Raw genomic sequence first — 18,343 nt, forward strand, 5'->3', positions numbered from 1 at the left:
AAAATTAAATAACGGTATTCGTTCTGTAGGTTGCCACATCATTTCACCTCTTTCCAGATCAATAATATTTTTAACATGTCCTTTTAACTCATGCGTTTCCTTGAGATGCAATGTTGTCACGGGAGGCCTCTAAGTGCATATATGCACTTGGGATGCATCTACGCTGCCCCACAGAGCGAATACAAACACAGTCAAGCATGTCTATAATGGTACAGCACTGCACTTCAACTTGTATATTACCTGTTTCTCAGCAGACTAACTCACTGTTTTGTTTTCAGTGGCTGTGGTATCTCAGCAAGGCACTACACAGTGAAGGGCAGGCATGAGCCAGGTCATGTTGATAGGCAACATTTGCTTTCTGACAGTTTTGAATGCCCAGCAATACTTTGTCTCCCACCACAAGTTTTTATAGGACCCCTTATAAACCTCTGACAATTTTTTTGTTAAGTGATCAGCCGCAAGTCTGGACATATGTATACATTCTTAATTTTCGTTATGCCAACATCTTCCCAATGGGGTAAAAAAGTAGTCCTAGAAATAGGAAGATTGTGAATCTGAGCATGCCCCAGATACCATGGATCTGGTATCTACATTTCTCCTTCCCTACTTCTTGTGTCCCTCACCCCTAAAAGCCACTCCCAGCCACTCAGGCTGCTGTGGTGGCTCTGCCCAGCCAGAGCTGCCTATAAGAAGCAGTTGGTGAAGCTGGGAAGGACCTGTGTCCTTCTGGCATTCCAGTCCTTTTGTACTGCTGTAGCTTTGTCTCCTCAGGACATCCAGAAATCTCAAGCAGTGGTTTAAAATACATGTTTCTGCCCAAGGTAAAGAAAAAAAAATTGCTCTGGGGAAAGGATATTTTCCTTTTACAAAGACAGAACCTAGGAGTTCATCCCCTGTTTTAGCATACTCATGTTTTATTGCTTCCTTCAATTATCGCTTCAGTTCATTTCCCAGGTTCCAAAGACTCTAATTTCCAAAAGGACTGCTAGCCTATAGACACAGAAAAATGGTTTTGCACTGTCTATTGTCAAAGTTATTACTAAAATTATTACATTATTTAAAATTTATATTACACATATCTAAAAGGCTGCAATTAAATTAGGTCCCACTGCACTCAACACTGCCCAAATATGTAACTAATGGCATTTCAGGCCCTCAGGAAAAACATTTAATTCTAAGAAAAACTCCTCTGGGCAGAAATTGCCTATGTTTTTGTTCTGTGGAAAAACAGTGCCTGGTGTTGGTACAGCCTAGAAGCTGCACCACAATCATAATAATAATAGTAGTAATGATAAATAATATTAGTATTAAATATTGTTCCTTCAATTTTATCACAGTTTACCCCCTCTTTTGTTTTAATATGATGTGATAAGAATGTGTTTCATTCCTTCAGCTGAAGCATTCTTTATTCAAGGTTTTAGTGATAGTTAAGGATACTTTGCTCTGCTTCCAAGGAACAAATAGGCCAAAACTGTTTGGTGGGATGAATGCTGTTTGGTGTGAGAACAAATGGCAAAAAAGAGGGGACACCATCAAAGGCTGTTCTGCTCCACATGAATGTTCAATGTTCCACAATGAATTCCTTCAGTACACCAAGTTACTGGAAAAAATCCTCTACACTAGGAAAGATGCACATGGCACTGCTGAGCCAGAAGCTGCCTATGGTCATATCACACATAGTACACATTTTTTTAGATGTTCTTTTTGGGGGGTTTTGTCACCCTCCCCCAAAGAAGTAGATGCTCCTTAAAAATTGTTGCCAGAAGGCATTCCAGTTGTGGATTTCAAACATATTGTCCTTAAGTCAAATTGGGAGAAATAGGGACAAAATGTCAAAACATAAAGGCAGGATAACTTACGGTTAAAATGTTACAAAATGTAATGCTGATTTAATACTGATTTATTACTGCAATGCAAGAGTTTAATATTCTTGTGTTTCATTCCCCTTGTTATACATATAGAACTATTGTGACTGCAAACAGCCCTACTTTGTAAATACTATTGCAAAAAGTTAGGCTCCAAATGGCATTAAGCTAGCTAAAATTAAATACACTTCAAGCAGAGTTATAAAAAAAAAAAAAAAAAAAGAACAAAAACCACACAGTAAAATACTTTACAAGCACTAGAACAGTGAACTGGCTAAGGTTCTGTCCTAAAGATACAGGTGATATCCATCTACAAAAATGGCTCATCTCTGTTAGTAAAGTACCACTGTAACCCTAACAAGGAAAAGTAATCTAGAGGGCATGGATATCTGCACAGTATTAAGAGATGTTCTATTGAGTTTTCCTGCAAGTATTTTAAGATATCATCCAATCATCTCAATTGCCCCTTCTGGAAATGTTATTCTTCACCTTCAGCCTAGAGAGGGATATGTTTATAAGGCTGTGTGTAAAACTGCATTGAAGATTAAAAGCCCCAGGAACACACGAAATGATATCAGTACTCAGGTGCCTTGTATCAGTGAAGACCAGATAGTAAGTATGTCTTCCCTATAATTTTTCTATCTCTTCCTGTGCCTCCACCTGGGAGAAAGTGTTATGAATTTATTTTGTAAGAAAAATGAATAGGCAGAATAGCAACAGCATTGCATTTCTTGCTGTCAAAACAATGACCATTTCTTTGAGCAACGTTTATGTTGCTCAACTCTCTTCTCTAAATGCACCTTAAGTTAAAAAGCATTCTTACTCTTCTAAAAGATTTTGTAATATGAATTGCTTTCCAGCATTTTAGGGTTTTTTTTAACTATATTTGTTTGAATTGTTATGAATATTGATACTCCATTTGATTAAAAGGATGTGAGCATTCTTTTTATCAGGAAAAATGAGCAGAATTTCTCCTATGCTATGAGATCCAGCACGTGGCAGATCTTTCACTTCTCTAATGTTACTCTTTCCACTTCAGAGCAAGCAATCTCACTATAAGGTAAAACAAACAAAAAAAATAAGCTCTGCTATGCTCTGACTGGATTTACTTCTAGAATTAATATTTAGCATGCAATTAGATAGATAGATATGTGGTGACCCCCTGTCTTTTGTACCCAACCTTCTGTCTCCCTCATTTGTGCCATCGTTGTCATTTGGCTGTGTTAAGGTCTGCCAGCAGCTCTGCTGTAAGCCGCGTTGTTTTGTGAAGAGCTCTAGTGGGGGTCTTTCTTGTCTTTGGCAAACTCTTCCTAAAGAGTATTTTCTGCAGTGTGCCAGCAGCTCTTGGCGCAGATTCATCAACTCACAGTGACTTGCAGTGCTGATACTTAATAGTCATCCCCTGTAGCTTAGCAGTAGCTGAGATGGATAATGCAGCCTCCGAGTTGTTCCTTGCATGTTGGGCTTCTTCTGTTTGGCAAACTTAAAAAGTCCAGTTTAATCAACACAAACCAGGGAAAGAGAAAAGGGGAGATCCATCTTGCACTTTGAAGGATGTTTTATCAACTTTACTACTATTGAGAGAGAGAATAAGAATGTTTAAGGCAGAGAAATTTTCCTCCTCCACTGGACCTCCAGTGGAGGAGGAAAAGAAGAATAAAGGAGGGACTGCCTCAGCTTCTGTCAGTTGTGCCAAGCAGGGAGAAGGATGTGAAGATGGACATCCATGATACGCCATAGGCTGTTGCTGTAGGAAAACATGCTACTGCCTAGACTCAAAATAACAGAAGACCCTAAGTCTAAAAATTGGCAGAACACAATGATAACTCACACCCACCTGGCCACTTTACCCTGATCAATTCTCAGCCTTTCCCTCCTCTTCCTTTCCATAGCCCGTGTTTCCCTTCCCATTTGCTGCCTGCACAGCGCCCAGGGCATTGGGCCCTCCTCAACCCTTAGGGTCTGCTGCATCATACTAAATACTCTGCAGAATTCCAAAACCCTACTGAATCCCTGGATCTTCAGCGACCATGAGCTGCTGTCCAAAGGGGTTCCAGCAGCAAGTTCCCACACAAAAGCAGTTCCTCGCCTGAGGATGTGGAGCTAAACCACGTTTACAAAATGAAAAGCTGTTGCTAAAAAAGTTTGGTCTCGGCTTTGTCGGGGTTTTGTGGTGATGCTCTGAGATCAAACGGGCTGCAAAGGCAGGGAGGGGCAGGAGCGGGAGTGCAGGTCAGCTCCGGACATTTCACGGTATGGGTGCTCCCTGGGTCCTCGCTGCCCTGAGGTCCACTCTCGGAGTGTGAGTGTACCTCTGTGTGCGTTCTGGGGGCAAGTCTCCCTGAGGAGGTGGCAAGGATGGGGCGGGAGTGCTCTGAGCCAAGGGGCCACATCCTAGCCCAGGGATGCGGGTTAAGGTGAGGGCGGCGAGGTGCCTTCCCACCCCGGGCCGGGCTGGGCGGTGCCGGGGGCTGGCTGCAGGCGGAGGCGAAGGAGGAGGAAAAGGCCAAGATATTCCTGAATGAACGGCTCACTCCTCACCCCACACCTCCGCCCGGCTCCCGCCTCCCTCCCGCCACTCGCCGGTGTCTGTTCGAGGCGCAGCCAGTTTCTATAGCGACGGCGCTGAGCCGAGGCTCTTCCGAGTAGTAACAAAGCCCGGCCGCTCGCTGCCGCGCCGGGGCTGCGGGGGGACGCGGATCCCTCTCCCGAGGACACCGCGACAGGTACGGGGTGAGAGGATGCCCGGCGGCGAGGCTCGGGGACCTGCCGCCGGCGGAGAGAGGGTCTCTCCCCGCGGGCCAGGCGGCGGCTGCGGGGGAGAGGGGGAGGCGTCCGTCCGTCCTTCCCTCTGCTCGCGTCTGTGGCAACCGATGGACAGCGGGGAGGGGTGCGGGAGGGGAGCGGCAGGTACGCCCCGGGCGGCCCCTTCCCGAGTTGGCCGCGGCGGTGGTGCGGCTCCCCCCGGGTACCCCCCGCTGGCCGGGGCGGCGGCGGCGGGAGGAGATGGCACGGGCGAGCTCCGCGCCCCGGGCGGCAACCAGTGGGCTCGGCTCGCCCTCTACACCGGGGACAGCGCTTCTCGTCCCTTAAGGTTATCCCTTGATGATGATGATGATGATGATAATAATAATAATAATAATAATAGTAGTAGTAGTAGTAGTTTTGGTGGTGGTGGTATAAAAAAAAAAAAAGACCACTTGGAAATTTTGAGGTTACAAAGTTTCATTTCTTCAGCTTTATGAAGTAATGATAAATAGGATAATAGTTTTAAAATGTGCCACTTGGAAAAAAAATATATAAAGGGTTGGTATTATACATAAACAAGAAAATCACTGCTTGTTTCTAGGAGTAAGTGTACCAAAGGGTTTTAGGTAAAATGAGTGTAGCTTTCAGAGTCAGTCTAAGATGGTAGAGGTGATAAATATTTGCTTATCTGGTGCAGCCAAGGTTAGGCAAGAATTAGCAGTCCTCACCTACTAATATCAGAGAGTGGATGGGAAGGTCATTAGCAGGTCATCTGCCTGAGCAATGCTTGTGGTGGCTGCAATCAATAACATCCAAATAGTAGTTGGCTGTAAGAATAACCACTCATTTCAGCAGAAGTTTAAAATTCAGAGGAACTTCCCAATGATAGCAGAATGGCTGACCCTGCATGATGAGGTCCTGAGGAGCAATCATTATGGTTAGTTGCTGAGTGATTTAGGAAATAAACTAGATAGCGAGGCAAGGCAAAATTGTGCTGTGACTGATATGCAGCCAGCAGCATATTCTAGATGGGAATCTTCTTGGATGTGAACAAGGGGAAAAAGGGAAATAGTATGTGAGATGAGGAGAGTCTGGCTATCATAGTTATTGAGAGGGTGGACAAGAATTGACATTTTAGGTAATATGTAATCTAAATATCAGATTATTAGAGATCTTAAACTCTATGCATAAGGTAGTATCAGGGCATCAGAACTCAAAGGCTAAGCGTTGACTGGAAGAAGTTTGAGAAGCATATAAGTGAAATGTTAAGTGGAGCTACCAATACCATTTAAGTAAATGATGTGAAAATAGTGGAAGGAGAAGATACAGCAATCTTCAGCAATCATGAATACAAGTAGCATAGAAAATGGAGACAGGCTTCTCTTGCAGAAGATGTATAAACAAAATTAAGTTTTAAATGAGGCTTAATAAAGTTGAAATATTTCTCAATAGAAAATTTAAACTAGTAATGTAGTGGTAGATGCAGTGGAATTCAGATGTAGTTTTTTAAAAACAGCAACAACAAAAAAAAGGGTGGAATTTCTCAGATATGTTGATTACAGTGGTTTGCACAGTGTTTGTAGGTACTTATCGTTTGTTGTTTTCCAAAGTGTCACAACAGTTGTTCTGTTGAAAAAGTCATAACCTTCTGAATGACCTCTGTTTTTCCTTGCAACACTGGAAAGAAAACTCTTGAGTTTATTAGATGTGTAAAAATGGAGACCTCAGATGAGTTTAGCATGATGGAAAATAGCATTTCAAGACCATTCTCTGGGCTATCTGAATTGAATGCACCTAGCAGGAGATAAAAGGTCAACTGTGTATAAAAAAGACCCAGACACTTTTACTCCCTTAGCTGCATGCAGAGAAAGAGAAATATCAAAACTCAATACGATCTTGCCTTAAAGGCAAAAGGGATAAGTATAATATATATAGTTACGCTAACAAGTGGCATTTCAGTCCTGAAATTGTTCCTTGTGGAACAATTGCGAACTCCACTAGATGAAGTTTATCAGAGGTAAAAACAATGTAGCACAGCTGAGACAGTATCAGGAAAGAACACAATAATTCAGTACAGATAATACATCCCATAATAGAGCCTGACATGCATAAGGGTTTCTGATGGTCTAAACAGTTCTAACAATTAGATCTTAGTCTCTCAGGCTAAGATCTCTCACTTATTTCACACCTTTCTGATGTTCTTCAGTCCACACTGGGTTTATAAGAAGCCTGTTCTGAAATTCTCATGAAAGCGTTTTCTAAAGCTGTGGACTCTGTGCACTGATATAAGGCCACTGCAGGGGTCTGTTTGCCAGTATTCCTCTTACTGTCCTCAGTCTAACATGTTTGTCTATATCCTAGGTGTGATGACTCGCTGTTAAATGTTTTTTTTCTGGAGATGTACGTGTGCTTGCTGTAGCTGGCAACTATTTCAAATATACAGGGACTGCTGCCTAGAGGTTGTGATTTCAGTCCTTCCAGACAGGTTGCTAAGGAGTATTAGGGATCCTTGGTGAGCAAAGCTCAGGAAATTCTCCTGTGGCCTTTGCACACATTGTGTGCTGAAGCGTTGCCTATCCAATATAAACTGCTGTTCTGACAGTAATATGGTATGGAAAGATATGCACCTTATGTGTCACAGTGTATAACACACAACAATTGTGACTTTCTAGTATAAAGAAAACATTTGCAAGCGTGAGAATGCTGTGGCAAAATGCAAAGAGCTCGAGCCTCTTCAAAATGTACCTTCGGTTTCAAATTCATTTGGAAAGAGAGATGAAGTACAATATGTGCAGCTTTTAACCTACTACAGCTCTAAAATTTTTAAAATCCAATCCTCTGTGTTTCATTCAGCTTGTTTTTCCTGCAGAGACAATGTAGCAGGATTTTAGGCATAATAAATGCCATAATTCAGCATACCTTTCCTTTTACCATTTTATCTTTTCCACTGTAGATGGATGAACATAAACATTCAGTAAAAGTTCAAATAACACAGCAGCAGTTAAAGTTTAGTCCAGGAGTGTGAAAACCTGAGATGTTCTACCTCTGAAGTGTTGAGCAGACTTCAAATTCTTTTAGGTTCTGTTGGATACTTCTTACCATTTCCAGGAAAGTTGTAGTTCCCTGAAAGACTCAGGTTCACAGGTGTTTTGTAGATATGTATCACATTTTGAAAGTGGCATCTATAAAGATTACTACCACTGGTGTTGCCATATTCAGAAATTGGGGAAAGAAATGGAATAGACTGTTTTATCTCTCAGCTTTCCTATCTTAATTAGGAATTGCCCAAGTTATTTGCAGAAATGGCAACCTGCTAGAAAGAAAGGGATGTGACAATCTGGATTTGAGAAAACCCGAAGGTATGTAGAGCTGCAGTGAGGAACAAGGTGGGGTTTGATGTGCGGTCCATGATGGAGATGTAGCCCTGGAGTCAAGGGGTGTGGTGAGAGAGTTACCTGGGACTGGTAGGAGGAGTCAAGGGAGAGAAAAGGAACAGGGAGATGGGAAAGGGACAGGCTGGTGGAGACCCAGACAGGAAAGTCTGTAAATATTAGACTGTGTGCATCAATTCCTCACAGTGGATGGCCCAGTGAGGTGCTGAAGGCTTCTTTTAGACCCCCTTTTGTAAGCCTTCAAGGCTTCATTGGCAATATCTGTGGCAAAGGGTGTTGGTCTAGAAACCCAAACCTTTTCATAATAGTTTCAGGGCAGGTGGTGTAGCAGGCAGGGGAACTCATCTTGGCAGGCAGTTCATGACAAAGAAAGAAAACTCACATTTCGGATGGATGTACTCAGGCAGGAGATGTTCTCTTGTGAACGGAAGGAAAATATTCCCCCCTTGGTGACTCACAAGCAGTGATGAGAGTCTGCTTGAAAAAGCATCTGACCTTGAAGCTTCTGCTGTGGCACAGCTTTATGTGAAAGTATGGCTTGACCGCTGAGGAGGTACCCTGCAGATGTTTACCAAGAACCTGCAGAAACCATTTGTCTCCCAATACGTGATGGGGGACCTGGAGTATTTCCATAGTGGTATTCTCTGTTGAAAACAAACCTACTCAAAACTCAAGCTGATACTGGCTTTTCACTCTTCAAACAATTCCTCCAAGTAACTCTTGAAAAAAAGCTTGTTAAGGCTTTACCAGTGCATCCTCGGCTATTGCAAATGTGTAGTTTATTTAGCTAGAGTTTTGTAAACACCTTAAGCAGAAATTTTGGGCAGTATTTGAATCACCATGTGGGCTGTTGTATAACGTGTGTGTAATGAGGGCTTTTATCTTCCTGGATCTTCTGTAGTTCATTGAGTTATACTTGTATGCTGTTAAAGTGACAACTAAATGAAAGTAAAAAAAAGTGAACAATGATGTGTTTGGTGCTAGGTTCACATAGTACAATGAATGAATTGCAGGGCCACAAATTAAACAATGAGAATAAAACAAAGCACTCACTAAATAATCGACTATACTGTACACTCAATGAAGCTTCCTGTGGCAGAAAATGATGTGTTGTTGTATGACTAAAACTGTATTGTAATACATATATTCATTGGAATGCTGATGTTTTGTAATGCTCTTGGATTTGTTTTCAGCGTATTACAGACATTTTACTGTGTCCACCTAATCAAAGAGAGCTTTTGTACCTGGTGCTTTATTCCTGTAATCAAGTTGCCTCTCACTCTCTGGCAAACTAAACAGATTGAGCTCTTTAAAGCCTTCACATGAAGGAGTTTTATTCAACTCCTGAATATTTTTTTTGTGACTGATCTCACTGTTCTGTGAGAAACTGTCCAGTCGTTCAATGTCCTTTATAGAATGTGAACATCAGAACTGTACAAAATATCTTAGTTTGACTTTCATTGCAGCATAAAAGGTAATGGTATCTAGAGGTAGAACCCAGCTATGTTTCCTTCCTCAAGTATCCCATGTTACTAAATCCATGTTGCCATGATCTGACACTCAGTGATTTGTCCTCTGTGACATCTACATGTCCCTGCACATTTCAAGGGGGTTGGACTAGATGACTTTTAAAGGTACCTTTCAACCCAAACTGTTCTATGATTTTGTATTTTTTTCAGTTTATTTGTTTTCCATTAAATTGTTCCCCATTCTCAAGGACTGGTTTGATAATTCCAATCTCTGTATCTGGTTGTATTCAGGTGCATTTTGTTTGAATGAACCCAGTTTGCTAAATAATCCTGTCCTCTTAGATATTTAATTTTCTGCCAAATTTTTGTGTAATCTATACAATTTATCAGTAGTTATTTTATATTTCCTTCAAGTCCAAAGGTGAAAAAATTTATTAGCCTAGTTCTCAGCCTCTCATTTAAAACATACCTATTGGATAATTCCTTCTAGCAGGTATTAGTGAATTTTTAATCTACATGCTTCATTCACAGTGTGAGTTAGGTACCCAACTTATGTGAATGGTCATAGCTTTGTCTCTAGCGATCTGATATGGTAACAATGCAACTAGAAAGTGCTTAAATATTAAAGAGAAATGCTTTTTGTATTTTCTTAATTCCTCATTTTATTTGTATCTGTTGAGAAATGTTGATAGCTGGAAGTGCTCTCTGCACTTTTCAAGATTCAAATGTATTTCTCCTTTCTTCTCTGACATCTCCATGGCAGACCAGAAGTTGTCTTTTCCTTCCAATACGTCTCTGAGATTAAGTCCTTGATGTTTGTGCTATTAAGCTCAAAGTTGACACTTTGAATAACACTTGTTTATGGAAATGAAATATGATCTTGCTAGTCAGATCTATGTGAAAAGACCAAAAAGGAGAGCATCTTCTGACTGTATAGCTTATGTTATTCTTCATTGGCCATTAGGTGGTATTTTACACTCAAAATGATAGGCATGAGTACCTGTTCATTGAAAGATCAGATAACAATGACAAATTTCATTTCTAGCCCACTCTGTCTTTTAAAAACTAGGTACAAGTATCTATCCAGTAAGATAAAACTGCCCTGTTTATACTGTAAGTTTTTCTTAGCCTGAAATATTAAACTTAATTGTCAAATACCATGTCTTCCACAGGACAAAGAGAGAACAGAGAGCATACCATCGATGATTCTTCTGTTTTTGTTATCAGTCATTCAGACCTTTTGGTGATGGATGGATGAATAGATTGAGCCTAAAACTATAAGCCAGCTTGGCAGCTGGCAGGTAAGTCCCTGGAAGCTCACCAAAATACTTTCTCAAGCATCACACTTCTATTTTATATGTTGTATTTTGCCAAATCATATCCTAGAATATAAAATATTGTCTTAAGACAATAGGATCACACTTAAGCATACATTTACTTTCAGTGAAACAAGCATATAGAGACTCGTACATGTGCTCAGGTAGGGATCTGAAGAAGGATGCTTTCTTGGATGGGAAAATAGAGAAAGTTCTTGCAAGACTTGGAAAGAGCAAGTCAGAGCTGAAAATTCATGTTGTGCAGGTGATGTAAAAATGATGTAATACTATTGCATATTGAAGAATCCCACAAAAATCCCAAAGGAACCAGGTTTCCGGTAAATTTTGTGTCATTTGTTTCTGAAGAATGAATTAAACTTTCTTACATGACTGCTATGCCATCTAACAGGCAAGTTAAAGCATTTTATAAGCCTGAAATAGAGAAACATTAAGTGCAGTTGTGCCTCCCTGCCTTTCCCTGGTATATCTCCAGGGATAGTTTGTCCTACAGTAGTGTGCTGTGGTAATGGATCTGGCAGCATTTGCATTAAGCAAATTGTTTTTATGAATATATTGTAATTTGGCCAAAACATATGCTTCTTGCTGAAGTGTGGGTTTTAGGGTTTGAGGATAGTTTTCAGTGTGTTCACTGGTGTAAATGTAAGGGTTCAGTAGCGAATATTGACATAGATTTATTAAAATATGAATTCTCATTGACTTTGGGACTGGGAGGAGGGAAACATATCACAATAACACATAGGAAGAAACTTTCTGGCATGGTTCTTATGAATGCAGTTTTGATATTCAGATATGGATATGAACAAATTGAACAGCCTTCTGAACTTCATGCTGTGTTGAAAATTAAGTCATCCGCCTATTTTTCTGTTTCAGTAAAGTAGATTTATTCATGAAAAGAAATGACAGTTGTGTCAGTTTTTTAATTAATTTTCAGTTTTAATAATATTAATATGATACTTCCCTCACTCATTTATATGAATAGCTCATATAGTGCATATGTGTGTATTCAGAATCCTGTAGGTCTCTCGAGAGGGTAAATTCTCTGTAGTTCTAGACCACATACATGTGCAGACACACATTTATACATGCTACCTTCTCAAGAGAGCTAGAATATTTAAAATTACGCAAATATATGTACATGTATATTTATATTTGCCAGCCAGACCAAGGGTATAAATTGACATCATAGATACATGTGTGGAAATTTCCTGCATACAGTGCTGTAAATTACTGTACAAAAAGTTCAACCCTGTCACCTTTTGTTTGTCTGTTGCTCTAGGAAGAGAAACAATTTCACACAGTATGATCAGTAAAGTGCAACTGTGGACATAATTCATGTCCAAAAAAGAAGTATCTGTCCACTGACTGTAAAATAGTAACTTGTAATAAACAATCCTGCTGCATAGTCGATGCCTCCTCCTTTATGCTGTACCACTTTGCACCTCTTTCAATAATAGTATTATGTTTCTATTCTTAGTTTTTTCACCCCTTTATTTCACTTTTGATCCTGTCTGCGTGAGTGAAGAAAGCCAACCTCATTGGAACACAGATTTTAATTTTTTTAAAGGTCTTCCAAAGAGTTGTCCTATACATTTTATTTTGCTGCTCACACATCAGCAGTGTTAGCCAAAGCAGAGATAAACAGCAAAAAGAAACAAGAAATAATGCTATGAGAAATAATAACTCCTGGGAAATAAAAAATACACAGTGATCAGCACACAGCTGTTTGTATTGAAAAGTCAGGTTCATATCACCCTGTTACTGCTGGCCCAGAGCTTCTTTGATCATGTTTGAAGAGTTGCATTTGTTTGGGGATGTTTGGAGGGTTGACAAAGGGCAGCTTCAATGAACATTTGCTTTTATGTTTGTATATGCATAAAATTAAAATTCAAATGTTTATGTGTGTGTTACAGTAATGCACGTAGCTGATGGATTCGATTCATTATTTGTTGTTCAAATGTTAGCAATACCTTTCATGGACAAGACACAATAATACGAACTTTGCTGTGCACAATATAGTGTTTAAACAGATAGAAGTGCAACAAGTAGGGTATGTCAGAAAATTCCAGAGAAGGACATTAATATTATTTGGCATCAGTTTTGAGTCACAATGGATTGAAGTGGTTTGCTGGGTTTTGTGGGGGTTTTTGTTTGTTTTGGTTTGGGCTTTTTTATGGTAGGGAATATGAAAGCTAAGGGTCTTTCAGGAAGAAATATGAATTATGAGTGGGATTTCTTGACTGACATGTGGATGAGAATGAATTTCTACCCTGGCAGTATGTCTGTTAAAATACCTAATTTTGCACTACCAGTAAACACTGAAATGTTTATATCAAATTTTCTAGAGAATACACTGAAGGAGTGCGGAGCACTCAGACGATGGGCAAAGCCTGAAAGACTTACAGAAAAAAATCAAACTGTACCCATATATTGCAAGATCATATTGTTCTGAGAGAAGAAACAAATCTTGGGAAAGCAATTTCATCAGCATTCATAGCACTAAGCCGTGGCACAGTTCCTGTGAAGCCTGCTCCAGAACTGACGTCATTTGTCCACCATGACATACTAGGCCACTCTAACTGGCACACAAATACTGAGCAGCTGCCTCACACAAATCCAGTTGCATATCTCTAGCAAAATAAAGACTCTAGTCAGAGATATGAATGGTTATTCACCCATCTGCAAAAAGAAATGCAGTGTGCCAGGCAGCAAACAGCAAGCATCATACATTCACTGATGAGCAAAGTGATAATGGGGAACCCACAGGGAATTGTGTTGATAGGAAATGGGCAAATATTGGGGGTCTGTTCAACTAAACCCACTGGTTCCAGCAAGGACACCTGACAAAGCTTACTTCCCGTGTACAACTCCAGATGTCCATGAAACTTTGGTTGTTTTTTTTTCCCCCAACGTTTCTTTCACACGAGCAAAGAATGGCACTGACACTAACACACTAGAGATGGTCCACTGGAGGGCTGAGAGGAAGGCAACTGAAGTCATAGATCGCTCTCTGCCTCTCCACAGTGCCAGCTGCCCTGGAAAGACTGAAGTTAAGAGTTGTGGCAATTGTGTTCCTGGAGCTGGCTTTTAGGCTCGACAGGCAAGATGTGCACGAGTCACTCCAATTCTAGGATTTCTTTTCATTACATTTGGAACCAAAAAGGGCTGTTGTTAGGGAACAGACAGTATAGAAACATCCTTGATCCCTTGCCTAGACTGGGTGAATAAGCTAACTGGTGAATGTCTCACACTGTGCAATCATTATTGTTCATCATTGTGACAGGCCGGAAAGAGCAAACATAATAATTAATACACGGCATTGTGATAATGGCATTGTGTCCCAGCTTTAAATTGTTTAAATGAAGCTTCTCTTTTATTTAAGTAACTCCCTGGTAATTCTGTTAAACCTTTCTTTTCTTCAGTCTTGAATCAACTTTTCAATAGTATCATCTTGTGTCCTCTGGTGAAGTGGGCTGACAGGCAGGGAATGTCTGTGTTTGTATGTGTGTCACTCCCTTTCAAGTACCGATTGTAGAGCATAACTACGACTGATAAATTTTCTTCAAATGGTAGATAAAATTATCCAGCTAGATATTATTGTACAGATGCCACCTGTAGGTTAAATCATTACTTTATTAATGTAACGTTCAAAGAAATATGTTGAGCTACTTTTCATGGAATCACAGAATGGTTTAGGTTGGCAGGGACCTCAAAGATCATCTAGTTTCAACCCTCCTGCCAAGGGCAGGGACACCCTCCACTGTACCAGGTTGCTCAAAGCCCCATCCAAACTGGCCCTGAACATTTCCACTTCTTTTCTTCTGCATTTTCAGAAATGCAGTGTTTTATTCCAGTTGAACAACAGTTACCAGCAAAAATATTTTACCTGTTATGCTTTCTTTTATGAAGAGATAGTAGTGCTCATTTTCAGTGTAAAAATTGCAACTATCTTACATTTTCTCAAATATATAGTAACGGATTTAGAAGTAAGGAAGGATAAAGTGTGAAGCAACACCTTTGTAACACTTCCTAGAAAATGGACTGTGTGTTAGACCTGCTTTTGAAAATCAGAACAATCAAAAAAGTAATTTCTTAAGAAAAATGCCTGAAAATGTCATCATTTGTGTTCAAATATATACACATAAATTTTATCTTTATTTGATATTACAGTTCATGTGTGATTCAAACAAAAGTACTCAAAGTCAATTTTGTTTGTATGTTTCTTTTGGTGTTCATTCGCAGTGCCGAGAATGTGTAATGAATAGAATCCTAAAGATGAAGACACACATATGGAAATTGCACTAAGTGCCTCTGCTAAAACTGGGGGTTCTCCCTTAAAGGCCAGCCTCATTTTAGAGGTAGAGAGGAGGTTGCCACCCTCAGGGATGACTAGACCCGAAGCTATGACACAACTGGCAGTTCCATCTAGGTAAGAGGCAAAATGTCATCTGCCAAACAGCCTGAGGGAGGATTTAGTAAATCATATAGCAGTAGCCAACATTTCAAAGTACGTATTCTTTAGTTGGGGATTATGGAAACCAAGTGGGTATTCAGCTGGCTTTGTTTCTCTAGAGCAGCTCTGTGATCTGTACTGACCACAGGTAGATGTCAATGCCTGTCAAACTTCTCAAATTTACTGTTTCTTGTGTGACTTTGAAAATTTTCCTTATCATCTTGTGTTTGCTTTGTATGTGGGGTAGCAATGTGCTTGGTATGAGAGGTTGTCTTGGATCTGCCCCCTGAATGGTGAAAGAGCCAATGGGCTATGAGTGCATTCTTCAGTGCAAGTCACTGCCCAGAGGGTTTGTGAACCCTCTACCATCACTGGAGACATTCAAAACTAAAATGGACAAGGTCCTTCAGACCTGTCTTTACTTCTGTTGAGAATTGCAATGGAAACCTTGATTGGTGTGAATTGGGATTGAATAGGTGTAGAAGCACCAAAGTAACGAGAACGGCTGTTGATGGCACCCAAATTAGAAGGTCATCTAGATAACAGGACACCGCTATGTGCAGCTTCAAAGGACACCCACTTCAGGAGACAGGTCAGTGAGTAAATCCTGATGACTCACAGAGGTGGGACAGGAAGAATAGATTGTTTGCTGTTGCCTAAAGACAACAGAAAAACACATCCAGCAGCAGCACATGGTTGCCTACCTAAAAAGAAACCAGAATTTAAGGTGAAGACTTGATAGCTCAAATCCCTTGTCCACCATGTCATTGTAAGGAATGTACCTCAATTATGGATACTGAACAGATTTTTGGTCACATATGCCTTGGTGCTTGTCAGTGCATGGAATGGACTGAGATTAACACCCTCCCATTTTGTAGATCTCCCATTGAACTTTACTGAATTGTTGTTACACAGTGTTGCAATATTGTTTTCTAGACTTTTCAGGAGTGAGGTTTGAACCAGATGACTTCCAGAGTTTCCTTCCAGTGTAAATTGTTCTGTGATTCTATCACTTGAGTGCAGGAATTAGTGGAGTATGTTCCATGAACTTCACTGCACAGGAAGTAAGATTAGTATAATATGATTTTGTGGTCCTTTCTTAAATCTTACATTTTTATCTTCATTTGCTCCAACTACCCATGTCTTCACAGGTGAGGATTAAATGTTGTTTTCTTTTTTAAAAATGGATTTGAGTCATGCAGGTACCAAAAAAAGAAAAAAGCAAAACCAAACCAAAATATTTCTAGGCAAAGCATAAAAGTTATTTTCACATTCCCAAGAGGGGTTATTTTGACCGTGTTAAATAATCTTGCACTTGAAAAGATCTCATGCAGTGTATCTTTCTGATCAGAAGGCTATAAACCTCTGAACTTCAGGGACCTGGGATTGAAATGTTGTCTCAATTGTTGACTAAGACAGGATCAATCAGAAACAATGAGGATTATGTATCCACTTGGAAAAAAAAAAAACAACAGTGCCCAGACTGAACTTTGCAATTTGCAGACCTCATCTTGTGTTCTTTATGGTGCTAAGCTGATTGTATGAGCCTGGAGCCACAAATAATCTCTCTCATTCAACTCTACAGCAGTATTGCTGGACATATAGAATGAAGGCATGTTACTCAAAATTATGCACATCTGTCAGCTCTATCACAGGCCAGGAGTTGTGGTTCTTGGTTTGCTTGTTGTCTGAGAAAAATCTGTTTTTTAAAAACACTAAAGGATCTGCTGTGACGCTCCCTCGTACCCTTAATAGAATTTTCTGTTAGATGAACCAAGCCATTTGTCATGTTGGTGGTCTTACAACTCAGGAAGTAAATGTTGTACAACAAAATAAAACAGTTTTCTCCTGAACTTTGCTATTTCAATGTAGCTATTTTACGGGTATTTCCAGTGTCAAAATTACATGTTCCTACATACTTTCCTGCTCTGTCATTCTGTTACTATTTATCACATTCATTCTCATCAGTGTGGTGGGCAACAGAAGCCATATGTCATATCTCCATTGCTTTTCATATTCAGATTGCTACCAAAATTTCCCATGATCTATTCTTGTATAACCCTCGAAATTTTCCTCACCTCCCACCTCTGTCTGTGCCTTAATACTTTCTTACTTTGATTCCTGTAAAATGTAACATATACCTTGTAACCTACACTTTCTTAGCTGACTTGACTCTTCTATGGCTTCCCTTCCCCTTATCTAAACCCCCCGTACCTTTTTTGGCCATCTTCCTAAAGTGTGTAATACTGTATCTTTGAAATTCCCCACAAATTCATCTTGTGTATCAGCTCAAGCTTGGTTTTATGCCATTCAGACCTTCTCCCCCCGTACCTGCTTTCTGCTGTATTTCCTTATAGCATGCCAATTTGGAAAGCTTTTTCCTGAATTTTCTTCACTCACACTTAGCTCTCTCTATCCACTCCCTACATAAAACTCCTTCCGACTCATCATACTGCTGAAGTCTTTTCTCTGATTCACAGCTCTCTTCTGTAAGGTTCCCAAGACTCTCAGATAGCAATCCTGTAAATTGCATTCTGTGCTCAGTTACACTCAAGCCACATCAGTAACTCAATGGAACTGAGCTAAGTGGCTTTGCACAAATATAAGCAAGAGTAAGATTTACTTCAGAGTGCTTAGAAAAGACAGTGAGCATTTACTTTGAAGGTCCTTTTTTGTTCCGTTTAGGTGTAGTGCTTAATGATGTGGTTATTAAGGTGTTGATGTAAGATGCCTTTTATAGTCTTTAAAGATAATTATAATGTGTAGATCTCTACTTTGTTTCTCTGAGTAACTAGGTTAAAATCTTGCCATGTGAGGTAAGGATTGCTGTTGATGGTGAGTGGGATCTCAAGTTCTTTCAAAACCACTGGTGTTATAAGCCAATGGTTCCACCTGGTGCATTCACAGAATATGAGACACATCTGAGTCTGCAGTGTCTCATTCGGATATGATACCAAGTCTATGTGAGTGTATCAAATACTTCATTCACATAATGTTTGATCAGTAAGTCCTTCAGACTTGATATCCTGCCAATGGGGCTGCCACAATTCATGTATTCATAAACAGTGTCCTTGAGATCTTG

At 40.1% G+C, this 18,343-nt stretch overlaps 1 protein-coding gene across 3 annotated transcripts in view; it reads left to right on the forward strand.

The window, feature by feature from the left end:
* The first annotated feature begins 4,419 nt into the window (after nt 1-4,419).
* The window catches only part of RNF182 (ring finger protein 182), a 32,222-nt gene continuing 18,298 nt past the window's right edge, over nt 4,420-18,343 (forward strand). For all 3 annotated transcript variants that reach the window (XM_027654211.1, XM_027654210.1, XM_027654212.1), the window contains exons 1-2: nt 4,420-4,591; nt 10,647-10,775. The gene's annotated coding sequence lies outside the window, so the exon portion shown is untranslated. The remainder of the gene's footprint in view (nt 4,592-10,646; nt 10,776-18,343) is intronic.

This window comes from Corapipo altera, unplaced genomic scaffold, assembly GCF_003945725.1.
Source record: "Corapipo altera isolate COAL_440 unplaced genomic scaffold, ASM394572v1 60, whole genome shotgun sequence".
Classification (NCBI taxonomy): Eukaryota; Metazoa; Chordata; class Aves; order Passeriformes; family Pipridae; genus Corapipo; species Corapipo altera.